Source organism: Manis pentadactyla, chromosome 3 (genome assembly GCF_030020395.1).
Source record: "Manis pentadactyla isolate mManPen7 chromosome 3, mManPen7.hap1, whole genome shotgun sequence".
Classification (NCBI taxonomy): domain Eukaryota; kingdom Metazoa; phylum Chordata; class Mammalia; order Pholidota; family Manidae; genus Manis; species Manis pentadactyla.
In genome coordinates, this window is record NC_080021.1 from 87389322 (window position 1) to 87402339 (window position 13018).

At 39.7% G+C, this 13018-nt stretch overlaps 1 long non-coding RNA gene across 1 annotated transcript; it reads right to left on the bottom strand.

The window, feature by feature from the left end:
• Positions 1-8814: 8814 nt before the first annotated feature.
• Positions 8815-12061, bottom strand: LOC130683158 (uncharacterized). The gene is made up of 3 exons (XR_008996770.1): positions 11876-12061; positions 10738-10929; positions 8815-8920 (listed from the first exon to the last, which is right to left on the bottom strand). It is a non-coding gene; the product is annotated as an uncharacterized LOC130683158 (long non-coding RNA).
• Between the last annotated feature and the right edge of the window lie 957 nt (positions 12062-13018).

Consider the following 13018-nt stretch of genomic DNA (forward strand, 5'->3'; position numbering starts at 1 on the left):
CCTTTAACTCTTGAAAATATCTTTCTCATGCTAGAAAAACTGTTAGCAAAATTATTATCTCCAATGTCTCTGATTAGTAAAGATAAATGCAAAGACAGAAAGAGAAGTCATTAGACCAAATACATCCATTCAAATATTAAAAGAGATTAAGACCTTCAAAATAATTCTTTAAAAAATATTTCTTCTGGAGGGGCAGAAGATGGCGGCGTGAGTAGCGCAGCGGAAATCTCCTCCCAAAACCACATATATCTATGAAAATATAACAAAGACAACCCTTCCTAGAATAAAGACCAGAGGACACAGGACAATATCCTGACCACATCCGCACCTGAGAGAACCCAGTGCCTCGCAAAGGGGGTAAGATACAAGCCCCGGCCCGGTGGGAGCCGAGCGCCCCTCCCCCCCAGCTCCCGGTGGGAGAAGAGCAGGCAGAGCGGGAGGGAGACGGAGCCCAGGACTGCGGGACACCCAGCCCCAGCCATCCGGGTCAGAGTGCAGGGCCCTGGATACTAGGAAAACAGGGCAGCAAGAACAGTGAGCGGGCACCGGAGGCCTGGCGCCGGAGGACACCAGAAAAGCGAGCCATCATTTTTTTTTTTCTGTTTTGTTTTGGCGAGTGCTTTTTGGAAGTCTTAAAGGGATAGGGACTCCAATACTAGGGAAACAGGGCAGCAAGACGGGTGAGCAGATGCCTGAGGCTGGCACCGGAGAATAAAGAAAAACGAGCGGCCACCATTTTTTTTGTGTGTGGTCGTTGTTTTGTTTTGGCGGGTGCTTTTTGGAAGTCTTAAAGGGGCAGGGCGGGACACTTAATCTAGAGGTAGGGAATCGGGGGATCTCTGGGCACCCTAACCCCTGGGCTGCAGGAAGCAGGGAGGCCCCTTATGGAGATAAATAGCCTCCAGGCCGCTCCCCCTACAACGCGACTCCACCACTTTGGAGCAGAGGCCCGAACCAGGCCACGCCCACAGCAACAGCAGAGATAAACTCCATAGCAGCCGGGCAGGAAGCAGAAATCCTGTCTGCGCGCAGCTGCCCAGCAAAATCCACTAGAGGTTGCTGTTCTCCCAGGAGAGGAGGGCCACAAACCAACAAGAAGGAAAGTTCTTCCAGCCGTCACTCGTCCCAGCTCTGCAAACTATACCCATCACCATGAAAAGGCAAAACTACAGGCAGACAAGGATCACAGAGACAACACCAGAGAAGGAGACAGACCTAAACAGTCTTCCAGACAAAGAATTCAAAATAAGAATCATAAACAAGCTGACAGAGATGCAGAGAAATACGCAAGAGAAATGGGATGAAGTCCGGAGGGAGATCACAGATGCCAGAAAGGAGATTGCAGAAATGAAACAAACTCTGGAAGGGATTATAAGCAGAATGGATAGGATGCAAGAGGCCATTGATAGAATTGAAACCAGAGAACAGGAACGCATAGAAGCTGACCTAGAGAGAGATAAAAGGATCTCCAGGAATGAAACAATATTAAGACAACTGTGTGACCAATCCAAAAGGAACAGTATCCGTATTATAGGGGTTCCAGAAGAAGAAGAGAGAGGAAAAGAGATGGAAAGTATCTTAGAAGAAATAATTGCTGAAAACTTCCCCAAACTGGGGGAGGAAATAATCGAACAGACTACGGAAATACACAGAACCCCCAACAGAAAGGATCCAAGGAGGACAACATCAAGACACATAATAATTAAAATGGCAAAGATCAAGGACAAGGAAAGAGTTTTAAAGGTAGCTAGAGAGAAAAAGGTCACCTATAAAGGAAAATCCATCAGGCTAACATCAGACTTCTCGACAGAAACCCTACAGGCCAGAAGAGAAAGGAATGGTATATTTAATACAATGAAACAGAAGGGCCTTGAAACACGGATACTGTATCCAGCACGACTATCATTCAAATATGACGGTGGGATTAAACAATTCCCAGACAAACAAAAGCTGAGGGAATTTGCTTCCCACAAACCACCTCTACAGAACATCTTACAGGGACTCCTCTAGATGGGAGCACTCCTAGAAAGAGCACAGCACAAAACACCCAACATATGAAGAATGGAGGAGGAGGAATAAGAAGGTAGAGAAGAAAAGAATCTCCAGACAGTGTATATAACAGCTCAATAAGCGAGCTAAGTTAGGCAGTAAGATACTAAAGAGGCTAACCTTGAACCATTGGTAACCATGAATTTAAAGCCTGCAATGGCAATAAGTACATATCTTTCAATAGTCACCCTAAATGTTAAAGGGCTGAATGCACCAATCAAAAGACATGGAGTAATAGAATGGATAAAAAAGCAAGACCCATCTATATGCTGCTTACAAGAAACTCACCTTAAACCCAAAGACATGTACAGACTAAAAGTCAAGGGATGGAAAAACATATTTCAAGCAAACAACAGTGAGAAGAAAGCAGGGGTTGCAGTACTAATATCAGACAAAATAGACTTCAAAATAAAGAAAGTAACAAGAGATAAAGAAGGACACTACAAAATGATAAAGGGCTCAGTCCAACCAGAGGATATAACCATTCTAAATATATATGCACCCAACACAGGAGCACCAGCATATGTGAAACAAATAGTAACAGAACTAAATGGGGAAATAGACTGCAATGCATTCATTCTATCAGACTTCAACACACCACTCACCCCAAAGGATAGATCCACCGGGCAGAAAATAAGTAAGGACACGGAAGCACTGAACAACACAGTAGAGCAGATGGACCTAATAGACATCTATAGAACTCTACATCCAAAAGCAACAGGATACACATTATTCTCAAGTACACATGAAACATTCTCCAGAATAGACCACATACTAAGCCACAAAAAGAGCCTCAGAAAATTCCAAAAGATAGAAATCCTACCAACCAACTTTTCAGACCACAAAGGCATAAAACTAGAAATAAACTGTACAAAGAAAGCAAAGAGGCTCACAAACACATGGAGGCTTAACAACACGCTCCTAAATAATCAATGGATCAATGACCAAATCAAAATGGAGATCCAGCAATATATGGAAACAAATGACAACAACAACACTAAGCCCCAACTTCTGTGGGACACAGCAAAAGCAGTCTTAAGAGGAAAGTATATAGCAATCCAAGCATATTTAAAAAAGGAAGAACAATCCCAAATGAATGGTCTAATGTCACAATTATCGAAATTGGAAAAAGAAGAACAGATAAAGCCTAAGGTCAGCAGAAGGAAGGATATAATAAAGATCAGAGAAGAAATAAATAAAATTGAGAAGAATAAAACAATAGCAAAAATCAATGAAACCAAGAGCTGGTTGTTCGAGGAAATAAACAAAATAGATAAGCCTCTAGCCAGACTTATTAAGAAGAAAAGAGAGTCAACACAAATCAACAGTATCAGAAACGAGAAAGGAAAAATCATGATGGACCCCACAGAAATACAAAGAATTATCAGAGAATACTATGAGAACCTATATGCTAACAAGCTGGGAAACCTAGGAGAAATGGACAACTTCCTAGAAAAATACAACCTTCCAAGATTGATCCAGAAAGAAACAGAAAATCTAAACAGACCCCAATTACCAGCAACAAAATTGAAGTGGTAATCAAAAAACTACCAAAGAACAGCAAAAATGAGTAAGTGGACTATATTAGGCTGAAAAGCTTCTGTACAGCAAAAGACACCATCAATAGAACAAAAAGGAACCCTACAGTATGGAAGAATATATTTGAAAATGACACATCCGATAAAGGCTTGACGTCCAGAATATATAAAGAGCTCACACGCCTCAACAAACAAAGAACAAATAACCCAATTAAAAAATGGGCAGAGGAACTGAACAGACAGTTCTCCAAAAAAGAAAGACAGATGGCCAACAGACACATGAAAAGATGCTCCACATTGCTAATTATCAGAGAAATGCAAATTAAAACTACAATGAGGTATCACCTCACACCAGTAAGGATGGCTGCCATCCAAAAGACAAACAACAACAAATGTTGGCGAGGCTGTGGAGAAAGGGAAACCCTCCTACACTGCTGGTGGGAATGTAAGTTAGTTCAACCATTGTGGAAAGCAGTATGGAGGTACATCAAAATGCTCAAAACAGACTTACCATTTGACCCAGGAATTGCACTCCTAGGAATTTACCCTAAGAATGCAGCAATCAAGTATGAGAAAGATCAGTGCACCCCTATGTTTATCGCAGCACTATTTACAATAGCCAAGAATTGGAAGCAACCTAAATGTCCATCGATAGATGAATGGATAAAGAAGATGTGGTACATATACACAATGGAATACTACTCAGCCATAAGAAAAGGGCAAATCCAACCATTTGCAGCAACATGGATGGAGCTGGAGGGTATTATGCTCAGTGAAACAAGCCAAGTGGATAAAGAGAAATACCAAATGATTTCACTTATCTGTGGAATATAAGAACAAAGGAAAAACTGAAGGAACAAAACAGCAGCAGAATCACAGAACTGAAGAATGGACTAACAGGTACCAAAGGGAAAGGGAATGGGGAGGATGGGTGGGTAGGGAGGGATAAGGTGAGGGGAGAAGTAGGGGGGTATTAAGATTAGCATGCATGGGGGGGTAGGAGAAAAGGGAGGGCTGTACAACACAGAGAAGGCAAGTAGTGATTCTACAACATTTTGCTATGCTGATGGAAGGTGACTGTAAAGGGGTTTATAGGGGGGACCTGGTATAGGGGAGAGCCTGGTAAACATAATATTCGTCATGTAAGTGTAGATTAGTGATACCAAAAAAAAAAAAAAGGGCAGTTCCTGTGTGGTAACCTCCAATGAGTTCTACGCAAGGGTATAAGAGCATATAAAAGTGTAGGCAAAGGGTCTGTTTGTGTTTATACAGAGGATCAAAGCCTAATTGTTCTACCCCGAAAATGAACTAAGATACGATATGAAAAAGAACTTCCAACCAACATCAGCACTCTCTGGAAGACTCATGCCAGAAGATGATCATCAAAAAACCCCAACAAAGATCCACGCACTGCTACAGCTGTAGATGCCCTCATCCCACCAGTTCCTGGACTTGCCATGGGAATGAGGAAGGAGATATCTAAGCTGGCCTGTGCATACAGTAAAACAACAAATTTGACTGGATCTATACTGTTGGAACTTAATCAAGAATTAGGAGAAGTGCAAATTGTGCGCTCCAAAATCTTACAACTACAGACTATTTACTGTTAAAAGAACATAAGGGACGTGAACATTCCCAAGGAATGGGTTGTTTTAATTTGTCTGATTTCTCTCAGACTGTTCAAGTTCAGTTGGACAATATCCACCATATCATAGATAAGTTTTCACAAATGCCTAAGGTGCCTAACTGGTTTTCTTGGTTTCACTGTAGATGGCTGGTAATTACAGGTATGCTTTGCTTATGTAACTATACTCCTATTATGTTAATGTGTGTGCACAATTTATGTAGTAGCTTAAAACCTATACATGCTGAAGTTACTCTACAAGAAGATATGTCAAAGAAATAATCAATCTTCCCATGTTTTCTGCCGCCTGCTACTTCTATAGCTTTTCTTCTTCCTTCCTAATTACAACCCTTAAATAGAATTCGTGCCTCATGTCAAATTTACCGAGTATCATAATTCTTCCAAGTGGTAAAGATACCTCAAGACAAATGCTGGGCATAGAAGCTACAGGGCATAAATATGCAAAGAAATAAAAAGCTCACCATTTCAAACAATAAGGCTTCTCTCTCACTTACCAACTTTACATTTCCCTGTATGGCCCCGGAAGATGACTGGTTAGCCAGAGACGGGTAAGATTCCTCAAGGGAGGAACAACCTAAGACAGGCACAGTCGCAGGGGGGTCATCAGGTGAGAAATTGGGGATCAACAGAGGTGAGGCTTCGAACCTCACCCCCCTGTTCTGAGAGAAATCTTCTGCATACGTGGATGTTTTATTGCCCTTGTCTAGCTTGGATTAACACATAGTCTACAGGCACACACCTGATCATCTACATTTGCTCTCTTACAACACTAAACTAAGTTTTCTACCTTTATCTTACATCTACCTACCACTTCAGCATTTTATTAAAAAAAATAATAATAATAATAAAGAGAGAAATGTGGTATCCACATATAAATCAAGTATAAAAATCAAATGAGTATTCATATTTGATCTGACTGTTTTGTAGTTCATAATGCATGAGCAAAACCGAAGGTTTCTGTGATGGCTGCCCTTGTACTGTTCAACATGTAAGAACTTATTCACCATGTAAGAACTTTTTCACTATGTAAGAATTTGTTCCCCATGTAAGAACTTGTTTGTTATGCCTCAGAAGATTGGAGACTGACGAAAATTAGGCTTGGGGTGGATTAATGATTGTGCATTGAGCATTGACTCCCCTATACAGAATTTTATTGTTGTTAACAACCATTTGATCAATAAATATGAGAGATGCCCTCACAAAAAAAAAAAAAGTACACACTTCCAATGGTAAAATAATAAGTAACCGGGATGTAATTAATATAGTCAAGATATTGTAACAGCTTGGTATGGTGTTAGCTGGTACCTAGAATTGTCATGTATATAAATGTTGAATCACTATGTTGTACACCTGAAACTAATGTAATGTAATACTGTGTGTCAACTACCCTTCAATAAAAAATAAGTATCTACAAAAAAAAAAAAAGAAATTTCTTCCAACCTATAAGAAAATGAGATGTTATTTTGTATTTAGTTAACTGGTTTTCTAAAGGTAGCCTGTTAGTTTTAATTATAAATTGATTTTAAAAAATTAAACATTTTGCTGCTTACCATGAAACTCTTACTAACTTGGCTACTCTAAATTTTAATTATATAGTTTATAAAATTTTAATGATTATAATATTAAATTGTTTGACTGTAAGCATTGCTTATATTGGTCATCCTAAGAAAAATACAAAGTCCACTTCTTAAAAGAAAATTTTGATAAATTTGAGCACACAAAATGTAAAAATAAGCCTCTATCACATAAATAATACCAATTAAAAATAACCTTAGCCAAATTTGTTTATTATTTATAATATTTTAATAGTATATACTGTGTATTATGCAAGTATTAATTCATTTAATCCTTACTAACTAAAGTATAGCAGTGTTTAAAAATGAAATGAGTTAAAATTCATTCCTCAATAAGGACACTCTTTTTTTAGGAAGGTTTTAATCTATCAGATTAGTAAAGCTGTAAAAATTTAATAATACACACTGTAAAGAATATACTCTGTAATGTAATGTAGCACCATCTTAGAGGAAAATGTGGTAATAACCACAAAATATTGAAGTGCATATCTCTTCAATCCAACAATTCCAAATTCAGGAATGTATAAGATCGGTGTAATCACATGTATGGAGTAAAATACATTAATAATGAAAGGGAAAAAATTCCACCCTAATGTCCCTCAGTAAAGGACTATCCAGTAAATTGTGGTATACCCCCAGAATTGAATCCTGCATAGCATTAAAAAGTGAGATTCTACGTTGTGTCTACTGCGGTGAACGATTGCTGAAGAACATCGTACAGACATGAAAGCCCAGTGCAGAACCGTGTGCTCCCGGGGCACGCTGGGCCCAACAGTTGGGCATAGATGTGTGACCTGGGCTCCCGCCCTCCAAATGGGACCTTGGGTCCAGCGTGGAAGGACATTTACGTTTCATCCCGGCAACTTCTGCACTGTTTTGAGATTTGACTGTCATCAGTAGTTATTGTAAGAAAAACAAACTGATAGGGCTTCATTAGGGCCAAGGGCTCTCTGCTCTTGAGGGTAGCCCACCTGCCCCCCGCTGCGGTTGGACTCAGGGTCACAGTTGTGCTATTTGACCCACCTACAGAGCCGAAGTTGACCAAACCAGACGCTTGATTCTACCTGATCCAACATGATTCTCTCCTCCAGGGCATCTGTGACTGAGACGAAAATAGCCACTGGTGAGTGAGGAGTTGTGATTTCACTGTGCTGTGCAGCAGATGAAAACAGCCAGGTTATTTCTGGTGTGCAAAAGGAAGTGAACTACTGGGAGGAAGACAGAGACAGAGAGACAAGTGATGAAAGAGAGAGAGAGAGAGACTGAGAGAAACAGGAAGCAGGGTCAGGCATCCCAAGCAAGGTCAGGGCCCCAGGCAGCGGGAGGGAGGTATTCTCATCTTTAAGTCCCCATTTTCTGCTTCAACACCATGGATGCAATTCCTCAAGCCTCACTTCTTTGTAAATTTTAACAAATTCCTTTTCCGTTTAGACTAATTCAAGTGCATTTCTGTTCTCTGCAACCTGCCTGTCCCTGACTAAGCAGGCCACATCACATTGCTCTTTTGATACTTTGCTGCAGATTGCCAGCTACAGCTTGTTTTCTCCAGCCCTTATTTCTATTACAAAGCATAAACTCCATCCTCTGAGTATCTACTATCTCAAAGGCAGTATTTACCTAGGAACTTGAATTAAATTTATTTGGAATTGATATATTTCTCTTTCTCCTGAAAATATATAACCTCTTAAATTCTCCAGGTATTGAAGGAATGTCATGATCTTATCCCAGCTCAAATTGACAAGTCATCTTTGGGATTTTGCCTCATTTTCTTCAATACATGAAGAATCAAGATACAACCGATGCTACTTTACAAGTGTGTCTCATCTCCTTAACATTTCCTCTGCCTCCGTTGGTCTCAGGAAAGCCACCTAAAAGTTTTCTAGTTGTCACCATGATTCACTTCTCTACCCGCTAGATAAGGCTTCCTAAAAGGTATGCTGATCACTTTCTCAAAAACTTTATTATATTATTATGATCTATTGATTGCCTATAATGGGTCAAGCCTTACCTTTGTTGTTGGGGATAAATCAGAGAACAAAACAGCAAATACTCCTTTCAAGGAGAAAGACTGGTACAAGATAATACTCTATTTCATTAAAGCTGAGATGATTTTTCTGTATTAGATACAATGAAAGAAAAATTTAAGTTTATGATCAGCTAAATTATTTAGGTTAGTTAAAATGCTGTGGGTCATAGAGCACACTCATTTTAGAACTGTTAAAATGTGAAAAAAAATGCTTATTTAAAATTGATGAAATATATAAAATGGTATGCAAGTTTGTGATGTGGACAAACACAGAGGAGATATTAAATAATAGGTAAGTGTCCAGGTGGAGTCAGACAAGTGAGCTGAGGTATCAAAGAGAGACAGACTACTGAGTAAAGAACAGAAGGAAATGTCTGGTCTGGGTGGACCAGCTGTATGGACATCAGAGGGAAGAAGAATTTCTGGGATTTTCCAGAAGGAATAGCATGTGCAAGAGACCTGAGGCTGGAGGGTGCAGCCTTTTTAAGGAGCAGCAGGTCGGTGGGTTGAGCATAGTGTCTAGGAGGAAGAGACAGGGAAGAGCAGTGAGAGTCCTGTCAATAAGAGAAAGGCATAGTGCTTCTTCTGAGTGAAACAGAAGCCACTACATGATTTTGATCCAACTTTTCACTGACCACAATCAGCCTGGCTGACAGGAGGCCGGTTGCAATAATCCAAGTGGGCAATGACAGTGGTTTGTAGAGGAGGTAGGGTGAGTTCCACTAACAGGGATGGTCAGGGATGCGAGTGGAGGAGGCTGGGGGCAGTATCAGATTCTGGAGTGTGGGGCAGGTTAGGTGTGAAGTGCCTGTGGGACACCCAGTTGAGGGTACCACTAAGGCAGTTGGATACAGTGGTCTTGAAGGAAGAGATCCAGAATACGGATCCAAATCTGGGAATCGGTGTGCAGGCAGGACTTCAAGTAAGGGGGTGGGCTCTCTCTTTTGGAGTGAGTATAAATGCAACAGAGGAGAATCAAGGACAAAGATCAGGGCCAGTGCAGGGCTTGGAGGGTAGGAGGATGTAGGAGCCAACAAGGGAGATTCAGAGAGAGCCGGGGTGGGGTGCTGGAGAGGTTGAGGAAAGAAGGGGCGGGGAGGGCAGTGGAGGTGGAATTGTAGGATCATATAATAGCTCTATTTTCTATTGTTTGAGGACCCTCCATACTGTTGTGTATTACAATTGTCAGACTTGTCAGAGAAGTAGAACTTAATTATTCTAATCACTAAAAAGAAATGATAATTACATAACATGATGGAGGTGCTAATTATTGCTACAATGGCAATCATAGTGCAGTATGTAAATGTATCAAATTAACATGCTGTGTATCTTAAATTCATGCAGTGTTGCATATCAAATATATTTCAATTAAAAATATCTTCTAGGAAGCAAATAGAAGATCAGTTTGGTGGCTGAAAGAGACAACTAAGAGATAGCATTCTTGGACATCAAGTCTTAGATCTGCCACTGCGAACTGCTTTTTAGCATGAGTGATTTCTATCTCCTAAGATCTGGGGTCTCCTCTTACAAAACAATATGATTTCATGATCTAGAAATTTCTATTTTGTTTCATGAAACCCCAGAGTCTCAAAATGACTCAGAGGCTACCCTGAAGTTTGCAAAGCTTAGCTTCTGACATCTCTCACCTTTTTTAATCAAAGCAACTCCACTTTTACATTTCCATGTAGGAATGACATGCAAGATGTTAAAGTGTTAATAAATGAAACAATTTTAAAATAAATGGACTAGATAATATCTTAAAGTCCCTCTAGAGATGAATGGATCTTCACATGGGAATGGAGTCTGAAATAACTATCCCCAACATGCTTGGATTAATTATCAATCAATTATTTAAAATATCAGTATGTTATCTGAAAAGTTGAACACATTAACACATAATTATACCTGTATTATGGGCTTTCAGCATTGGTTTATTCATTTAACAGTTCAGTTATTTAACTGGATGTTTCAAGAGCAGAACCAGGACAGGAGACAGAGGTGGGACAGGAAGCAGAGAAAGGAGGGGAGGCCCCATCCAAAGTAGAGCCATTGTCCCAAAAGCAGAAGGAAGGAGTCACACTTCACTCATTCCATCATCTGTATTAAGATAAACCCAAATTAGAGAACATACTCAGAAAGATAAGAAAAAATATTCACAATTCAAAGAGAAGATCAACAAACTACATCAACATCTGCGATGAGGCGCTTGAGACATTCTCATCCTCCTTCCTGAGGTTTGGACCTGAAGCTATTAGACTGCCCTTCTCACAGAGGGAAGCTTCCTCTCAACCCCACCTTCCTTTCTTAAGACCCATTCTCTGTGTCTCTCCTCCCACAGGAAGTCACTAACTCCAAGAAGAAACCACTTCTAAATCCCCTGCTATTTTCAATAGATGTAATTTGATTGGCACTTGCGCCAAATGGCTCTTAGGCCAAGAAAATATCTCTAAAGATGTTATCCTAAAGATAGCAAAGGTGCAACATGAATCCTGTGGTCATCCAGGCAGCCCCTGCCTACCCCCACCTGACACTAGAGAGGGTCTTGTCTCTGGAATGTCAAAGTGGTAGATGATTAATGTTATTTTGATTTGTAAACTCTCCAGGTCACATATCAAATTTCTTAATGTCTACAAATTCCCTGAGATTTCGCTTTCATACTGGGAAAAAATATGCCATGTGCATTAATTTTAAGTTGAATATGTGCATGGTAGGGTAGTTAATTAAATATGGCATAGCAATATGGCCAAAAAACATATCAAAAAATAAGACTAGGCATGGCTTGGATAATCAAGATACCAAGAGATGCTTAAGTATATATCACATTGCTGGTGCCTTTATTTGTAGCAAACACTAGAAAATATCCAAGTCAGATGTGAAATCTTCATTGAACACCAACATAAAAAATGTATAGCAAATATTAGATGCTGAGGACATGAACAGCCTCTCTCTCTCTCTCTCTCTCTCTCTCTCTCTCTCTCTCTCTCTCTCTCTCTCTCTCACACACACACACACACAGGCATGTGCACACATCTGCTATCATTACCTGAGTGAGTCACCCTAGGCTCGCCAGTGCTCTTCCATAGTGGACTGATGGAGGCAGCATGGATTCCCAAATCAGGGTGCAAGCCCCTGCTCAAACCCACTTCAAAGTGATTTCTGGCCAGTCATTTCAACTCACTGATCCTCAGATTCCACACTGTCCAATGATGGTAAGAATACCTACTTTGATGCATTGCTGTAAGAATCAAATACAACAGAGCATTTTAGGCCAGTGATAGAGAAATGTGAAATCTAGTTACTCATACTGCATTAGCTGAGTACTGATAACCATAATGGGTGTATACACATACACATGAGTGAATAAATCTGTCTTATTTATTACACATGTTCAAAACAAGAAAATAAGTCCTAAATGGAGTCAGTTATGCTAAACTCCACATCACCACAGTGAGACTTATGTACAGTTTCAGCTCTCACAGAAATGGAATCTTGAACCATTCGATCAGAAAGCAGCTGATCAGTGTTAGGTGATCTGCCTGATAGACCCCTGCCATCCTCTAAAGGAACGTGACCTTGCCTTAAGGAATCCACTTTCATCTAGAATAACTTCTTGTTTCCTCTCCCTTCTGCTTAGAAAGTTTCATTTTACACAGATCCTGGGAACTTCTTTCTATCTGCTAGATGAGGTGCTTCCCATTTCATGAATTGTTGAATAAGGCCAATAAGATCTTTAAAATTTATTCAGTTGAATTTTTTCAACTCATATATAACTTAATTTATTATTTAATGAATATTAGTTTGAATATTTTTTATTACTGTTGGAAGAGTTATCATTCCCAAGGCTTGAAAGAAAGACAATAGAGGAGTTGTTTTAGGTATGGACAAGGCTTTATCCACTGTAGAAGTTACTTATATGATGACCAGTTCAGGAGGTAGAATTGTTTGATTATTCCCAAATTTACCCCAGATAAAACTTTCCAGAATGTTACATGCATCACCAAAAAAGAATCCCTTTCTATAACAATTAATCTTTGTAATTACTTTAGAGTTTCATTTGTGATTTCTACTCATTCATTACCATTAGTAATATGACTGCTATTACTTTCATTACTTTAAAATAATGGGTCAGTTGCACATAAACAGCATGGAGGATCTCAAATCCTTGCTGAACGATATCAACAATTTT